The sequence below is a fragment of the Strix uralensis genome, chromosome 4 (genome assembly GCF_047716275.1).
Source record: "Strix uralensis isolate ZFMK-TIS-50842 chromosome 4, bStrUra1, whole genome shotgun sequence".
Taxonomy (NCBI): Eukaryota; Metazoa; Chordata; class Aves; order Strigiformes; family Strigidae; genus Strix; species Strix uralensis.
In genome coordinates, this window is record NC_133975.1 from 126622347 (window position 1) to 126637083 (window position 14737).

The window sequence follows — 14737 nt, forward strand, 5'->3', positions numbered from 1 at the left end:
GGGTGCTGGTGGGCATCATCCCGTGGGTGACACAGCCCAGCCACCGCCTTTGGGGTCTCCCCACGAGCCACAGGTAGGGGCCGGGACCATGGGAAACAGTGTGCTGCAGCCAGTGTCCTCTCCAGAGCTGCTCCAGCTGCTCCTATGAGCCTGGGGATGGGGACGGGATTCAGGGCCAGAGTCACTAATCGTTTTTCCAGTAAGCCTGGCCAATGGAGGTGGTGGTGAACAAAACATATCTCCAGCTCCTGCCCGCCATATGGGTCCCTCTAACAGCCCTGATGTGTGTTTGTGGAGATGGCGTGTTTAGGTAACACTTTTGCTCGTGCAGCAATTGCTAAAATAACTGGACAAGGCACAATCACGCACTTGAGAGTGCTAGAAACAATTTAAGAAATGTTCTTGGGACAAACGGCAGGCGCTGTGCAAACAGCTCCCCGGGGTTTGTGAAAGGGGCCCCGACTGCCCAGCCTGCTCGACCCCACAGGAATGCACTTGCACCGATAACCCGCTCCACTCCTTTCGTAACCTCCTTCATTTCATCCTTCGCTCCCACCCTGGGGTTTCGGGGTGCTCCTTTTGCAATAAAATCAGGAAAACAAAACAGGAGCTATTGCAAGCCCATGCCATGTTATCGCCAGCTCCTCTTTTCTATTCAATATGAAAGTGAGAGACTTTGTAAGGACTTGAACACTTCCCACTGGTCTTCCCAGAGAAGTAACTTGGGTTTTACCCCTCGATAGCTTCCCAGCTTCAGCAGACGTTAAGTTGAAGCTCGCTGGCCTGGCCAGGTTCATACTGCAGCTCGAGCGCTGCTGACCCCGGAGCTGGCGGTGCAGCAGGGATGCGAGGGCTTAAGTTACAGCAATCCATCAGCTGCTAATCCACTCTGCCAGCCCCACTGCTCTGTGCTGCTATCAATCACGCACAGAGCCCCAGGGCAGGTTTGCAGCCAGTTTGTTCCCGCTCCGGTGGGTTAGCAGGGTTGTGGCAGCACTGGGGAGCCCCAAGTGTATGGGGCAGCCCCCAGAGCTGGGACCTTCCAGAGGCAACAGGAGAGGGAGGGGGAGATCCACAAGGTGTCTTCCTGGTCTGTGGGACTGGTGTCAGGGATCTGTCCCGTCTCTTGCTACCATGGTTGGGGGTTGGGGTGCATCATCAGTGCACCTCAGGAACGGGCAAAGCGGACGAGGTCACAGTCAAGGTTTGTGCTTAGTCATGGAAGTTCTTCAGAAAACCTCATTTGCTGCGGTGAGCAACCTCTGCCTCTGGTACTTTTGCCTGATATTTATGAAACATCTTTAAAGAGCAGGGAGGGGGGCTTGCAACAGGCTCCCAGTGCAAAAAGGGAGCAGAGTTAGGCCGATGCCAGGTGTGTATGAAAATTGCAGAGCCTCACATTGGCCCTCCAAAGCAGCCACAGCCCTTTGCGTCCCCGGCCAGCTGACACTGTAAGGGTGAGGCTGTCCCATCTGCAGCAGCTCTGGTTTGCAGCAGCGGAGCCGCACTGAGCAGCTTCAGGGCTGCTCACAGCCAGAGCAACACGCAGGAGATGGCCAAGCCAGGTACCAGCTTCGTACCCAATGTTCCCGTCTGCTGCATCCTCCCGGTCATCCTGCCAGCTTCAATCTTTTCAAATGGCTTTCTTTTACCTCTAATGCCTTTGTTTGGTTTGGTTTGGTTTTTTCCCCCTTCTATTTTTTTCTTTCTTCTCTTGTTCTTCCATGCAATCTGATCCCAGTCTCTCAGATGAGCACAGCCAAAATAACACCAATACATCAAAATAATAAGATCTGATTCCAGGGGCTCTTACAGAGCCAAGGCACTGAGCGAAGGCTAACGGGTTTATTGATCACAGCAGAGCGACAGCTCTCTAGCAAAGGATTTAGCTCCTAGGTGGATACTAATGTGTAGATCTGTTTCTTCTTACTGGCCAAAGCGAGGTGTAAATATTCTGCGGGTAATGATATGGGTCTGCTCCTAGTTCAGTTAATAGGGAAGGTGTCAGCAAACATGAAAAGAAGCATAAAAATTGAGGTGAAGGTCTTGCCTTCTAAAGCAGCATGACTGATCCTAATGCCCTGTCCTTTTTCTATCAATCAAGGCTGACTGGCAAAGCTTTTTAATTCAAGTCTCTAAGCAGGATGATCAGCGTTTACTTAGCTAGTGTTGATTTCCACTTGACCAGGCTGCTCTGGAGTAACGTATCATCTTATAGTGCAAACCCTCTTACAAGGGATAAAGAAACTGAGACCACCTCGATCCTCCTCGTTACCTCCCCAGACCTAATGATTGTCCTGAGCAGCCCTTGGTGTGGGTTTTGGGCATGGGCTCCCATGGGAGCCGGGCTGGCACCCAGCAAGGACCAGGGCTCAGAGGGAATGGGTGCAGGGCACAGGACATTGCATTTGGCCCCAGCCCAGCTGTGGTGGCTGGCTCGTGGCTGGGCCGGCTCATGGCTGGGCTGGCTGGTGGCTGCCCATCCCAGTGCCCCCCTGGTCCCCAGCCCCTTTCCCCCGGGTGCTGCGCGTGGCCTGGGCCCAAGTCCCAGCACTGCTGCAATATAAAACAAACCTGGCACAGGGAGCATGCAGCCTGTGACACATCTCCCCTGGCTATTTTTAGCTGCTTTTCCAGAGAAACAGGCCTTAAGCAGCTTGTCTTCAAGTGTGGGGGCTCTGGCTACTAGCCACCCCCAAGCACCTCTGCCTCTCGGATGGGTTACTTGCTCCAGGATGGGTTTAACGATGCTGTTGGAGAGAGCAAGCCCACAGAGCCAAGACACAAGCATCCTGCGGACCCAGCCCCAAGCTCTGCTGCTCCCGAGGTGATGCATTTCTCCCAACGTTTCTTCTGCTGTTTGCACCTGGGCACCCACCCAGGGCTGCCCGATGGGGAGAGAGAGGAGAAGGAAGCATGCAACGTTTAATGTTAAATGAAGTGACTCATTTTTACATAGCAACGTTGTTTTCTCGTGAAACATGTGGTTTGGTAAGGTCCTGTTTCTGGAAAAGATCAGAGAGGGTCTCGCGGGTCGGAGCTGAGCAGGGCAGTTCAGCTTTGCAGGACAGGTGCTTGCAGGGCTGGTTTTGCCTCACTGGCTTCGTAAAGCACATCCAGAATGTGCATATAGAAGTGCAGAATTAACACAGAGCACTTACTCGTGATATAAAAATGAAGAACTTTTTTTTCCCTCAGGTACCATATTTAGATCTTTTATGTGGAATAAGAATTTTGGGGGTTTGGGGTTTGTTTTCAAGGAAAGTAGAGACTCTGTGCTGACTCCCTGGAAGAAGGTGTGGGAGGGGAGTCTGGAGCCAGGCAGGACCACTCTGCTCGCTTCGGAGGGCTCAGGACCCACCTCTGGCTGAGACTGCCACAGCACAAGGAAGCCCTCAGTGCTTGGGAAGGGGCCACGAGGCTGTAGGGACAGTAGTCTGGGGTCTCATGCAACATGCCCTACCACTACAGCAGTTTTCCAGATGCAAATATCCATCCTATACATTGCTCAAAACAAGAGCAAAGTGTTTGCCTGCAGGAAAGCAATCAAATGCAGCTTGGGTAATTTCTCAGCTCCTCTCATTTTGCCAGCAAAGATTACACCAGGCTGGGCTACAGGGATGAAACAGGGGAGTCGATGGGAGCCATCCGTGTTCCAGCACTCACTTTTTGAATGTGCTCACCTCCTCTTTACCAAATTAAAACATTTAGCTGTTGCTGTTTGGTGTACCAGTGTATTCACATATTCACAAAGATCGTGCATCGCAGCTCATAATACTGTCTTAGCTTACAATACTTCATCATTCACATTTAAAGAAATGTAAATGCCAAACAATAAAAATATTAGATAATTCTTCTAAGTCTGTGTGTGCAATAATATTCCTATTAGGCCACAGAATGCATTATCAAGCACAGAAGGACTATTGCACTAATGCCCCTTATAAAACCAGCCTGAGTTTGAGTACTCATAAAGCTGCTTATCTGTTCCTTTAGAAGCATAAGAAGACTCAAATGCCTTTCAATTATTAAAAAGGCTGAATTCTGTCTCAGTCTAAACTTGGAAGTCAGAGAAGCCACAGACCTCTCCGAGACCTCTGAAGGAAGTAAAGTCCTTTAAACCCAAGCTCAGCTTTTCAGAAAGAGCATGCGACTTCGGCAGAGATCCCTCATTTATTTGTTAGTTTGTTTGTTTGTTTGTTTATTTTCAACCAAACTTATTCCCAAGCAATTTGCATTAACATACTTTACAGGCTTGGGCTTTCCAGTGCTTCAAGGAAAGTTCCAGCCTCAAGGTCCTGGGGGATAACAGATGGACATGAAGGGAGGGACTCAACGCTCAGCCCTGTGTATGCAGGTCAGTCTGACCCCCTCCCAACATCAGGCCACCAAACAGACTTTTATAAGAGATGTTGTTTCCACCTGAAAATTTGGAGACTGGGATGCTCAGTCTCTTTATTTAGTACAACCTAACGCAGCACTGTAATCCTGAGAGGTCTCTGCATCAAAGGCAAAAATTTCACTTGTAAGCTGCTAAATCTTTGTAAATGGAGTATTTCTTTGCAGAACACCAGCCCTGGGTAAAAGCCAAGGTCCTGAAGGTTAAAGGATGGTAGGGAAATACATCAGATCTACGAGGACACTGGATATATTTTCTATTTGCAGATTTATACGTCTGTCCTGGCATGTGTTTTTTGTCACGCATACACCATGAGTGCTGTATTTGACACTTCAAATCAAGGAACAAAGGACTAAAACAGTAGAGAGGACTAAATTGAATTGAATTAATTTGTTTATCCTGCAAATCAACATCTGCTCAGACCTATTTCTTTCAACTCTGAAGTTGTCATAACGGAATAGTTTGCCTTCTGCTCAGTCTAATTATAGACACACAAGCCAAAAGCCCTTAATTTTACTCACAGCCATCAGCGGGAGCTTTGCTGCTGCACTAAGACCGGGCAGAGTTAAACCAAGCTTTGTTTAAAAGGCTCTTTTTCAGGAAGGTGTTTTCTCCAGTAAGTTACGTGTTGGTACCTATCTGAGGGGATGTTTTTACCCTGAATTCATTATATAGATGCTTTTCAGCACTGATGAAAATCAGCGCAAAAGAAGACACAGGATCCCAAAGGATTGGGTCTGCTCAAGCAGGGATGGGAGGAAAGCGTTTGGTGTCACACAGTGCTCTGTCATCATCACCCTGCAGTGGCCAAGAGGAGATGGACTTGTGCCACAGCAGAAATGAAGCACCCACCACCACCGAGGGTCTCAGAAAGGATCATAACTCCATAAAAAAACACCATGAAAGCCTTTCCTCCATCGTCATGTGGAAATGTGGCTCCTGCAGGATGGAGGTGCCCAGGCTGGGGCAACCATGGGGCTGGTGGCTCCACCAAGCTCAGCACAGACGTGCCTGCAGGTTCAGTGGCATCAGCTCGGGGAGCCTGAGCCTGGTGCAGGCTTGTCCACACACCTTCAACTGCAGCATGTATATGACCTTAGCAACCATGGTTGCATTTCTGATCATCTCAAATTACATCCTTTTCCTGCCACCCCCATGAGAAGCCCAGGTGTCCCATGCTAAAATGATAAAGGACTGTGGCTTAATCCTTTCAGGTTTCATCATTTTTTCTTGGAAATATGAAGCATCTTTGGTTCAAGAGGTCTCTGAAAGCAGAGGGAAACTTTCAGCTGCTCGCTGTCATGATGGAAATGATATAGCTTTATTTGCAACCTCAGGGCCAAACCAGGTTGGATGCAAGTAAATACAGCTCCATTGCTGTCAGAGAAGGGTCTGTGTTGACTTACACCACACAGGAAGATAGCATGACTTTTCTTTGCCTTGATTGTTTTGGCACAGCTCCTGAAGCGACGTGTCCAGCTTACAAGGAACTGTCAACACTGAACTCCAGATCTGCTGTTGAGGAAAAGGAGCACTCACAGGGTTTCCAGGACATCTGACCACAGAGCTGACCAGAAAAAGGACATGGGGATGGAAACATGCAGAGAAATTGCTCTTCCTTCCCTCCAGAGCTATACCTGTCTCTGAGCTCCCCCCTGGACATTTTTCTGGTCAGGAAAGTGTCTCCAGCATCTGTCAGTGACTGCCCCTGGTGAGGCCCTGCCCTGCGGCTCCTCAAGATATTGTCTGCCTGCCTTACCACCCTACTGCTGCTTCTGCTTATCAGCAGCCCTGGCTTGAGGCTACCCCAGTAATTCTCAGTTTCAATGCATGGCCATTATTTCCTCTGTAGAGTTGCAAAGCTGGGTAAAACAACAAGCTTTTCCCAACGTTTGATATTCACAGCTGTGGGTTGCAAACTAATTAACTCCCCTATCTAAAGTCATCTACAGCACACCAACTGGGTCTTCTTTAAGTAAGGCTTTTTTTAAAAAGAGCATCTTGTTAGTAGTATTGGGCCTCATACATTTAGGTTTTTTTCAGAGAGTCCTGGGGAGATGAAGAGTTTTTGCCTTTAAGTCACAGTCTTCAGATTTGCGTGCTTTTCTCTCCATTAGATATATACCCTGGAAAACGCAGGGTATATTACTCACTGAAAGCAATCCCTGTGCACGGGTCTGCATTAGCATACACACAGGAGGGGTCAGGATGGTTGTTTTAACTTCTCTCCATGTACCTACAGCACCTTCCTCACCTGCTGTCTCTGGATCCTCTGTCAGAGTGGTTGCCTCAAACATCCCGTGGATCTCGGCCACGGATGTGACATATTGGACCAGAGCTTACGGCAGAAGTTTAATATTGCCATTTAAATATAAAGACAACATTAAAAAAAAGCTCCTCTGAAAATTAGCCCCTCCATTCACACCAGGTAGCTCAGTTGCAGGTTCATCCTCCAGAATCCCTGGAGAGACAAAAGTCCCACAGTGAGGGCAAATGCAGGAGTGGTCCAGAGGTTCCCTGTAAAATGTGGAATAAACAGCTGGAGGGAAGTTAGTGCTGTGGTTAGTTACTGAGATGCTGCCTAGCAAATGGGCACAAAAGACCCAGGGCAAAGGGACATGGTAACCATCCTTGTTTCTCCAAACACTGGAAAATGTCTGCATTTCTCCAAGTGGTGCCTGGCTGGGCTCTTCAGTCATTTTAGGTTCTAACGAACAATGAAAAAGGGTATGAAGTAGAGCAGGAATATGCCTGGTGAAACCCTGGCCTGTGCAAGTCAATCCACTGTTTTTGATAGGGCCAGGATTTGACTCTCTGTCAGCGCACTTGTGTCTGTAATCCTGTGTAAGGAGCGTGGCAGTGGCTGGATGTAACTGCTGTGTCCCAAACATCTTCAGGACCTTCTCTGCAAGTGGCACAGGCTTTCTCCAAGCTGAAAGGTTTAGAAAATGAAGGTAACGCTTAAGCAGTATCCTCTCCCAGAGACTGAACAGGAATTTGGAGCACTTGAATAGTCCATCCCCAAAGAATCTCTTCCAGGTCTGACCCTGATCCTGGTGCATGTTGAGACAGGACTATGTGAATTCGTAATCAGTGCTGTAGACATGATTTAAGACCCTATAGTATGTATCTCACTATCACATCACAGTGCTTTGCATCAAGGAGCTCCAAGTATTGTATTTTCATGCATATAGCCTGCATCTCAGATAACTCACACCACTGTAAAAGAACTGTCCTTTGCAAATAAGCACTGAGCTAATCAGCATCCTCAGATAACCCAGGGGTCATCTCAGAGTATCAGTTATGTATGTGTAACCATGGGTGTAGCGTGGCAAGCAGCCGTCCCCTTCTTCCTCTAAGCCTCCACCATCCGTTCCTGCTCCCACCTCCTTCCCACAAGGAGACAAGTTCCCTTCTCCCTCCCTGTGTGCAGCAGATGTGAGATGGGACAACAGAGCCAACGGTGTCTCATGCTGCTCACACCTACCCTCCGGTTCAGTTTTGTTTCTACATGTAACTCCTGGTGCTGGCACTGAACGTGGACCTCTCCACGGGCTCCAAGGGACAGTCGGTGTGGTGGCAGCCTGCAGCTGCCAGGAGCTGATGTGAGGAGGGTGGAAAGATGGGGGAAAGTCACTGGTTTGGCCCTAAAACTGTGCTGAAAAACAAAATAACTAATTCTGTCTCTATTGCACACGTTGCCCTCCCAGAGGTAGCTCTAGCCAGATGATCTTTCTTGTCTTCTGATTCCCAACTCGGAGTGCAGACAGTAAAACCTCCCTGATGCAAATTTCCACTCCAGCCTACAGAAGCTTGGCAGAGGAGCTGAGCATTTACAGGGATGCTTGCTGCAGCCAAGAGACTAAAATTAGACTTTTAATGCCACAGCCAGCACCCAAGTGGTGACCTGATTTCCAGAAGTGGGGGGAAATTTCAAACCCTGGCCCATGTATGGCTTGATACTCCATAGAAGCAGCTGAGTCTGCAGCAGCTCCGAATCAGCTGCTTAAACCCTGTTTTACACCAGTCGGGCAGGTCTGCAACACAGAAGGACGCCATGCTCGTAAAATCCAACTGCCCCCTCATTAGGGGACTTACCTGCACAGTTGTTTCATCTGTGGCAAATTTATTCAACCACCTTGCCTCCTCCAAACTCTTCTCACTCACAAAAATGTCTGATCATCCCTTTCAACTTCTGCAGTTGAGCAACTTTGTACATGCATTTATTCAGCTGATGATATAACGGCATAATATATTTGCAAGCATCAGTTCATGGGCACAGAAATTTGCCAGGCTACAGGGTTTATTTAAAAGCATAAATATATTTCATGGTTTCCAAATGAGCCAGAGAAATAACTAGTTTCCCAGCCAGCAGCAGCAATGCTGCTGGGTGTACATAAGGCCAGCCAGCTTCAGCAAGACAGTGACACATAAAACCTTTTTTATAACAAAACCTGAGTGTATTAACCCCTTTGCACCTGCTGCACCTAGGGGACTGTGTTTGGTTTTGTCCAGGGTCATCAAACGAATTATATCCTCATTGCAGGATTTGTTAGAAAGGTCTTTGAAAGCAGATGGGATTGGGAAACACTCTTTTACTACACCTAATGCATTGCAAATAACAGTGAAAAAACTGACAGCAGGCTGGAATGCTGAGAAAATTGCTTTGATAAACTAAAGTGTTTAAAATAAACTTTAATGCTATTGATTTTAACCCATGTCGGGAAGCTGAAGCAAGAAGCATTCTTTCTAGAGTAAATGAGTTCAGCTGCAAGTCTCTGTAAAATTGAAAAAACAACACAGGGAGCAAGAATTAATCTGTGAAAAATTAGAGGTGAGCGAGACATCTCAGAAGAAAATAAACACAGGCTGGGCATCCCTTAAAACTTGCTCTGGTTTTATTATTTTCTTTCACAGAGGAATATGAGCATCCTAGCTAGTGCTGTGTGCTCTAGCTTGGTACGGTGTTGGATGGAGGATGCAGACAGTCGAAGCACACTGTCCCTGACAGCGCTGTCCTTTGGACAGGGGAGAGCTCATGTAACACCTGTGCCAGGCAGCACCAAAGGGCCATCACCTGTGCTGGGGATGAGCTGGGACCCTTCCAGGCAATGTGTTTTAGAAGACATCTCATTTGATTTCCATTACAAAGCCACCTCCATGTCTTTGGTAGCACCTGTATTGCCACACAGAGACAGCATCCCATGGTTCAGTCTCTGAAACTGAGCTGACACAAGCATGTTCACCACCAGGCAAAGGCAGTGGAGAAGGGCGAGACACTGTGATCACATCAAATTGTCTATTAAAGCTGTGAAACTAGAAATCAGCACTCACTGGAGCAATGTCCACAGAGAGCCACTAAGTCTCTGGCCCCCATCTCATCCCAGGCTTGGGGATATGGGATTTGTCTTTGCACTGCTACAGACTGGAAGGAACAACAGTGACAATCTCCTACGGGCAAATGTCCCCAGAGTCATCAAAATACATAGAATCATAGAATCATGGAATATCTGGAGTTGGGAGGGACCCATAAGGATCACTGAGTCCAACTCCCTGCTCCTCACAGGACCATCTAACACTAAACCATATGACTAACAGCATCGTCCAGATGCTCCTTGAACTCTGATGGGCTTGTTGCCATGACCACTTCCCTGGGGAGCCTGTTCCAGTGACCAGCTACCCCCACAGTGAAGAACCTTTTCCTAATGTCCAGTCTGAACTTCCCCTGACGCAACTTCATTCCATTCCCTCCCCTTCTGTCCTACCACTTGCATTTCTTCTGTCCATAGAGACAGGGGAGTGTTTGCAGCCCAAGGGACTAGGCACTGCCCTCCCATACCTCCTCCAGCAGAGACATCTGCTCCAGGGAAGTGGCAGCACACAGGGCAGCTGCTCCATGGATACGTGGCTGATGGATGTGCTGCACTGGCATGAACTAGTATGCCCAGAGGGTTGGGCCCATTGCACACCAGTCCTACCAAGCAGGCTGGTGGGGCAGCCAGCCCCATCCCTGGGCACTGGGATATCCCCTGTGCCAGTGGCCTGTGTCCTCTGGATCATTCCCCCTGCCCCAGAGGTTGACATGATGGAAGCTGCCAGGGCTTCTCCAACCGTTGCTGTTTCTTATCAAAGCAGCTGGTCACTTGCCTTCAGAGATGAGACCAGAACATGTTACTCTCTCCCAGGAGCTTTTCTGCTTCTCCCTCCTCCTCTGATCCCATCCCTCCTTTCTGACTGTGCAGGTCTCATTTCTGCTCAGGGATTGTGTTGGGTCCATCCATCTATGTTCGATGGTAGTCCAAGAAGAAGACACAATCTTTAAACACCCAGAGAAACACCATCAACAGCCCAGGAGAGCTGGGAAATGCTACCTTCTACCAGGCCATGTCACAGAGCTGGGCTGCGACTGGGGTCTCTGAACTGATCCTGGATTTGAGGCTTTAACGCCCCATTCTGCCCCATGTCCAAATTTCCTTGCACAGGCCCTGAACTGAGCAGAGGGTCGGATTTGTAAAGGCTGCTTGCTTCTTTTTTCTGGAAATCTCCCAGCCAGCTGCTGCCGTGGCCTCGTCTTGTTTGGCTCATGAGGTCTGATAGGCTCACGGCCTGAGATAGTACAACCTCAGGCCAAAACAACTGGTGTCATCTGCTCCCTCAGCTGTAGGAATGAACCCCCGAGGACCCGATGGTGACAGGTCTGTAGGCCCCTCTTTGGGGTCCTCCTGTCTGCAGCATCCCTTTCTGCAGAGAGGATGTTGCTGATACATGTTCTAGGTCCCTCCTTTCAAAAACGCACAAAATAAACCTGCATTTGTCTCCAGGCTTTGATAAATATTGTTATGTAAAGCAGCTGCTTAATCCCTGAGGGCTCTGTGCTCTCCCTTTGGATCAGACTCTCAGGAAGTGGAAGCAAAATAAAAACAAAATCTCCTGATGAAACATCTCAGCAGGACTCAGGGACTGGGGATCCATGATGGGAGCGCAGGACCCCCAGCTCCAGCCCCACCTTGCCATGGGCAGCTCAGTGATGTCATCCCTTTTTGTGACATGATCTGTCTCTGCTATAACTCACTCCACTTTCCTACCACACCTGAGGCTTTGCTGCTTTGCCTTTTGCGCACACCAACACAGCACCTCTGGGTATTAAATCCTAACTCAGGTCCAAGTATTTAAAAATATATATCAATATATACCATTTCTGAAAGTCAGGAATAGGCAAAGACCCTGGTGTTGGATTACAGAGATATCTGAGGTGCAAATAATAATAATAATAAAAATAAAAATAAAAATAAAAATAATAATAATAATAATAATAAAATAACCTGTTTAGGCTAATGACTGTTCCTTGGGTGGTCACTGTAGGCAGGGCCCCACGTGACAACGTTCCCCTGTCCTGCCCCGTCCCAGTGTATGCTGGTGGCCGTAGGACTACTTACATTTGGAACTGAGGAGCCAATTGTGGGCCAGAAATGGCAGAGCATGGCATAAAAAAGAGGGTGTGATTTGGCCCTGCAGATGTATTTTTAGACTTTCTATTTTGGACTACTCATCTCTAGCATAACATCTGTTGGATCATTTTATAGCTGTGATTGTTTACTGGTGACCGGCTGACACTGACACTGCAGGGATTTGATAATAGTATTTATTCTGTGTGTCTGTAGATACATGTTACTGGAAGGCAGTGTGGATGGGTGAAAGAGCTCTATTTAAACACCACGGCAAAGGGAATACATTTTTAAATCAATCATTTTCTTGCTACTTGTAGGATTGTCTAGTCTGTAAAAGACAAAAGAAGCAAACTCTAGGCTAATGTTTGCTATTCAGAGATTACCTTGAATTTGACCCTTCTGCTCAATTTACTCTGTGGAAGCTGCTGAAATGGTCATGTCCAAATGCTACAGAGTCCATTAATCCGGACTTTGCAGTTGCAACTCTGTCCAGGGACTCCATGGCTTCTGCACTGTCAGTTCCTGTGAGAGCCTTATCTGCAGGGCACATCAGACAAAGGAGAGTGAGGGGTTTTTAAATTATAAAATTGTGGTTTATTCCAACAAAAAAGGAGGAAGAGGGAGGGAGAGAGGCAGAGAGGACAAGCGGTTTCCATGAGAGGAGAATCAATCCGGGCAGAATTTCCAGCAATGCACATTTAGAGGCGGTGCGTAATGGAGATTACATTGATTTTCCTCCATTTACTGTAAGGTAACTGCGAGTGAAACTGTAACAGGAAACTTAGAAATGCTCTTCACAGAAGCTATATTTAGGCAGACACACTGACATGATACCACTGAATAAAATAAACATGCAGGAGACAACCAGTCCTGAGAGACTTTCAGCTCCATCCGCATGACATGCAGCAAGGGGAGTGTGTTATTCCCAAGCCATCTATGCGACCTTTACTGTAGAAACCTATAGAAAGCCAGCAGGCTGCTGGGCAACAACCTGGGTAAACTGGGGGCATCTCACTTAAACGCAAGGGTTTTCCCTTCCCTGCTAAACAAAACGCCTGCTAGCTGGCCGGTGCACAGCTTCTCGGGCTGCTGTTCCCTTTTATATAACAGGATAATTTATGGCTTGTTGTCAACAGAAAGAGCAACAATTTGTTTGCTGTGCAGGCTGGAAGAGATGAGATTTCTCAGAAGTCCGGGTCATTTCTCGAGTTAGGGGCCAGCTGCTTCTTTAAAGCCTCTGGCATCATCTCCCACGTGAAATTAAGCCATGCACTGGGTCCAGCCGCCTGGTCTTGGTGATGCCATCACAGTGTATGTGAGGGCCTGATTTTCCATGGGACACCCAAAGGTTTATCCAGTTGCCAGTGCTGAATTCCCTATTGCTCCTTTCCCACTGGCACGGGACACCTTTCCCAAAAGGGCAGCTCCCAAAGCCCCAGAGAAAGAGAGCAGCCCTCTGCCCTGGGGCTCTGCTGGCTTTTAGGTCCTGCTAGGGTCTTTCTAGAGCAGCCCTGGACAAGTCACTTAACTCCCCTGTAAGTGGGAGCGGTGATGCTTTCCCTCCTCATAGTCTGCACGTGACACATGCTATGTAAATATTTAGTATTTGAGCCAACTAATGCTTGCCGGAGCGGCACAAGTGAATATCAGATCTGCAAACATTACGTCCAGGAATGCAGCAGAGAACACTGTTTATTTTTATGAGCTAAGTGCACACCTTCTCCTCTTGGCTGCAAAGGCTGCTCTGTGATGGGAGAGGAAAGCAAAAATCTGAACACTGTCCTGAATATCATCTTATCCCTCCTTGCACAGCATCCACGTTGAAGTTAGCCTTGCAGGCATTAAGGATGAGATGTGAAATGACCTTCCCACTAGGCTGGAAGGCCTCAGGGTGCCACCACCATTCCCAAATAGTGAGAGAAGACAGGGAGTTTTGGCAGATAGCAGTGAAACTTTCTACCCACACTCTGAAGGAATTGGTGTTGAGGCCAAATACCCTCAGAGATGAGAACGCAAAATGAGAGGATTTTGTGGGGCTGGCAGAGTCTGCGAAGGAGAGGAGACACAGGGATCTACGCCAGCTGGTCTTTGCCATGATCTATGCTTGAGGATTCCCCCTGAGCAGCTGAGGAATAAAGATAATCCATGCAGGCAGAGGGTATATTTCAGCCCAAGAAGGTGACCCATGTAATCTACTCTTCGTTATCAAGCAAGCCTATTGTTTCCCATCTTCTGGTTTATACCAAGTGCCAAAATGATGGATTCATTTGTGGGAATCAGCCACGTGAAATCAAGCCTTTGTTTTTGCATACTTGGGGTTAAGTCACTTCTCTGTGTATTAAAGCAGGTTTTATCTATCTGCCCACCAGAAAATAAATTCACGACTCTTGACCCAGATTGATTGCCAGGTTGGGGGGGGGGGGGGGGGGCGGGGGTTGCATGAGCAACGCCTTGCTCCATTTCATGCACACACTTAACATTTGGTTACATTAATCCCACAAAACTGATTGCTAGGCCATTTTGTCTGCCAGGCAGAGGCAAAAACCCCTTATTCTGTGGTTACAGACTGCAGAACATGCTCAGTGCTGAACCCACAAGCTAAGATAAATAAGTTGCGTAGATATTTCAAACATTTGTAATGGCTCGAAATCCAACTGTTTTCAGGACAAGTTTCTGTATGAGTTTCACTTGTTACAGACAAGTGTCTGTAAGGCATCTCCGAGGCTTTTATCCTGTACATGCTCCATCTTTCAGATGACTACTGTGGTAAATCAGCACAAGACATCTACTGTAAAAATCTGCCGCACGACAATTAGATGTGTTTGCTGGTGCCACTCATGCTCGTTATATTTAGCAACAGGAGCACCAGGTGGGCCAGCCAGGGCTGACCCGC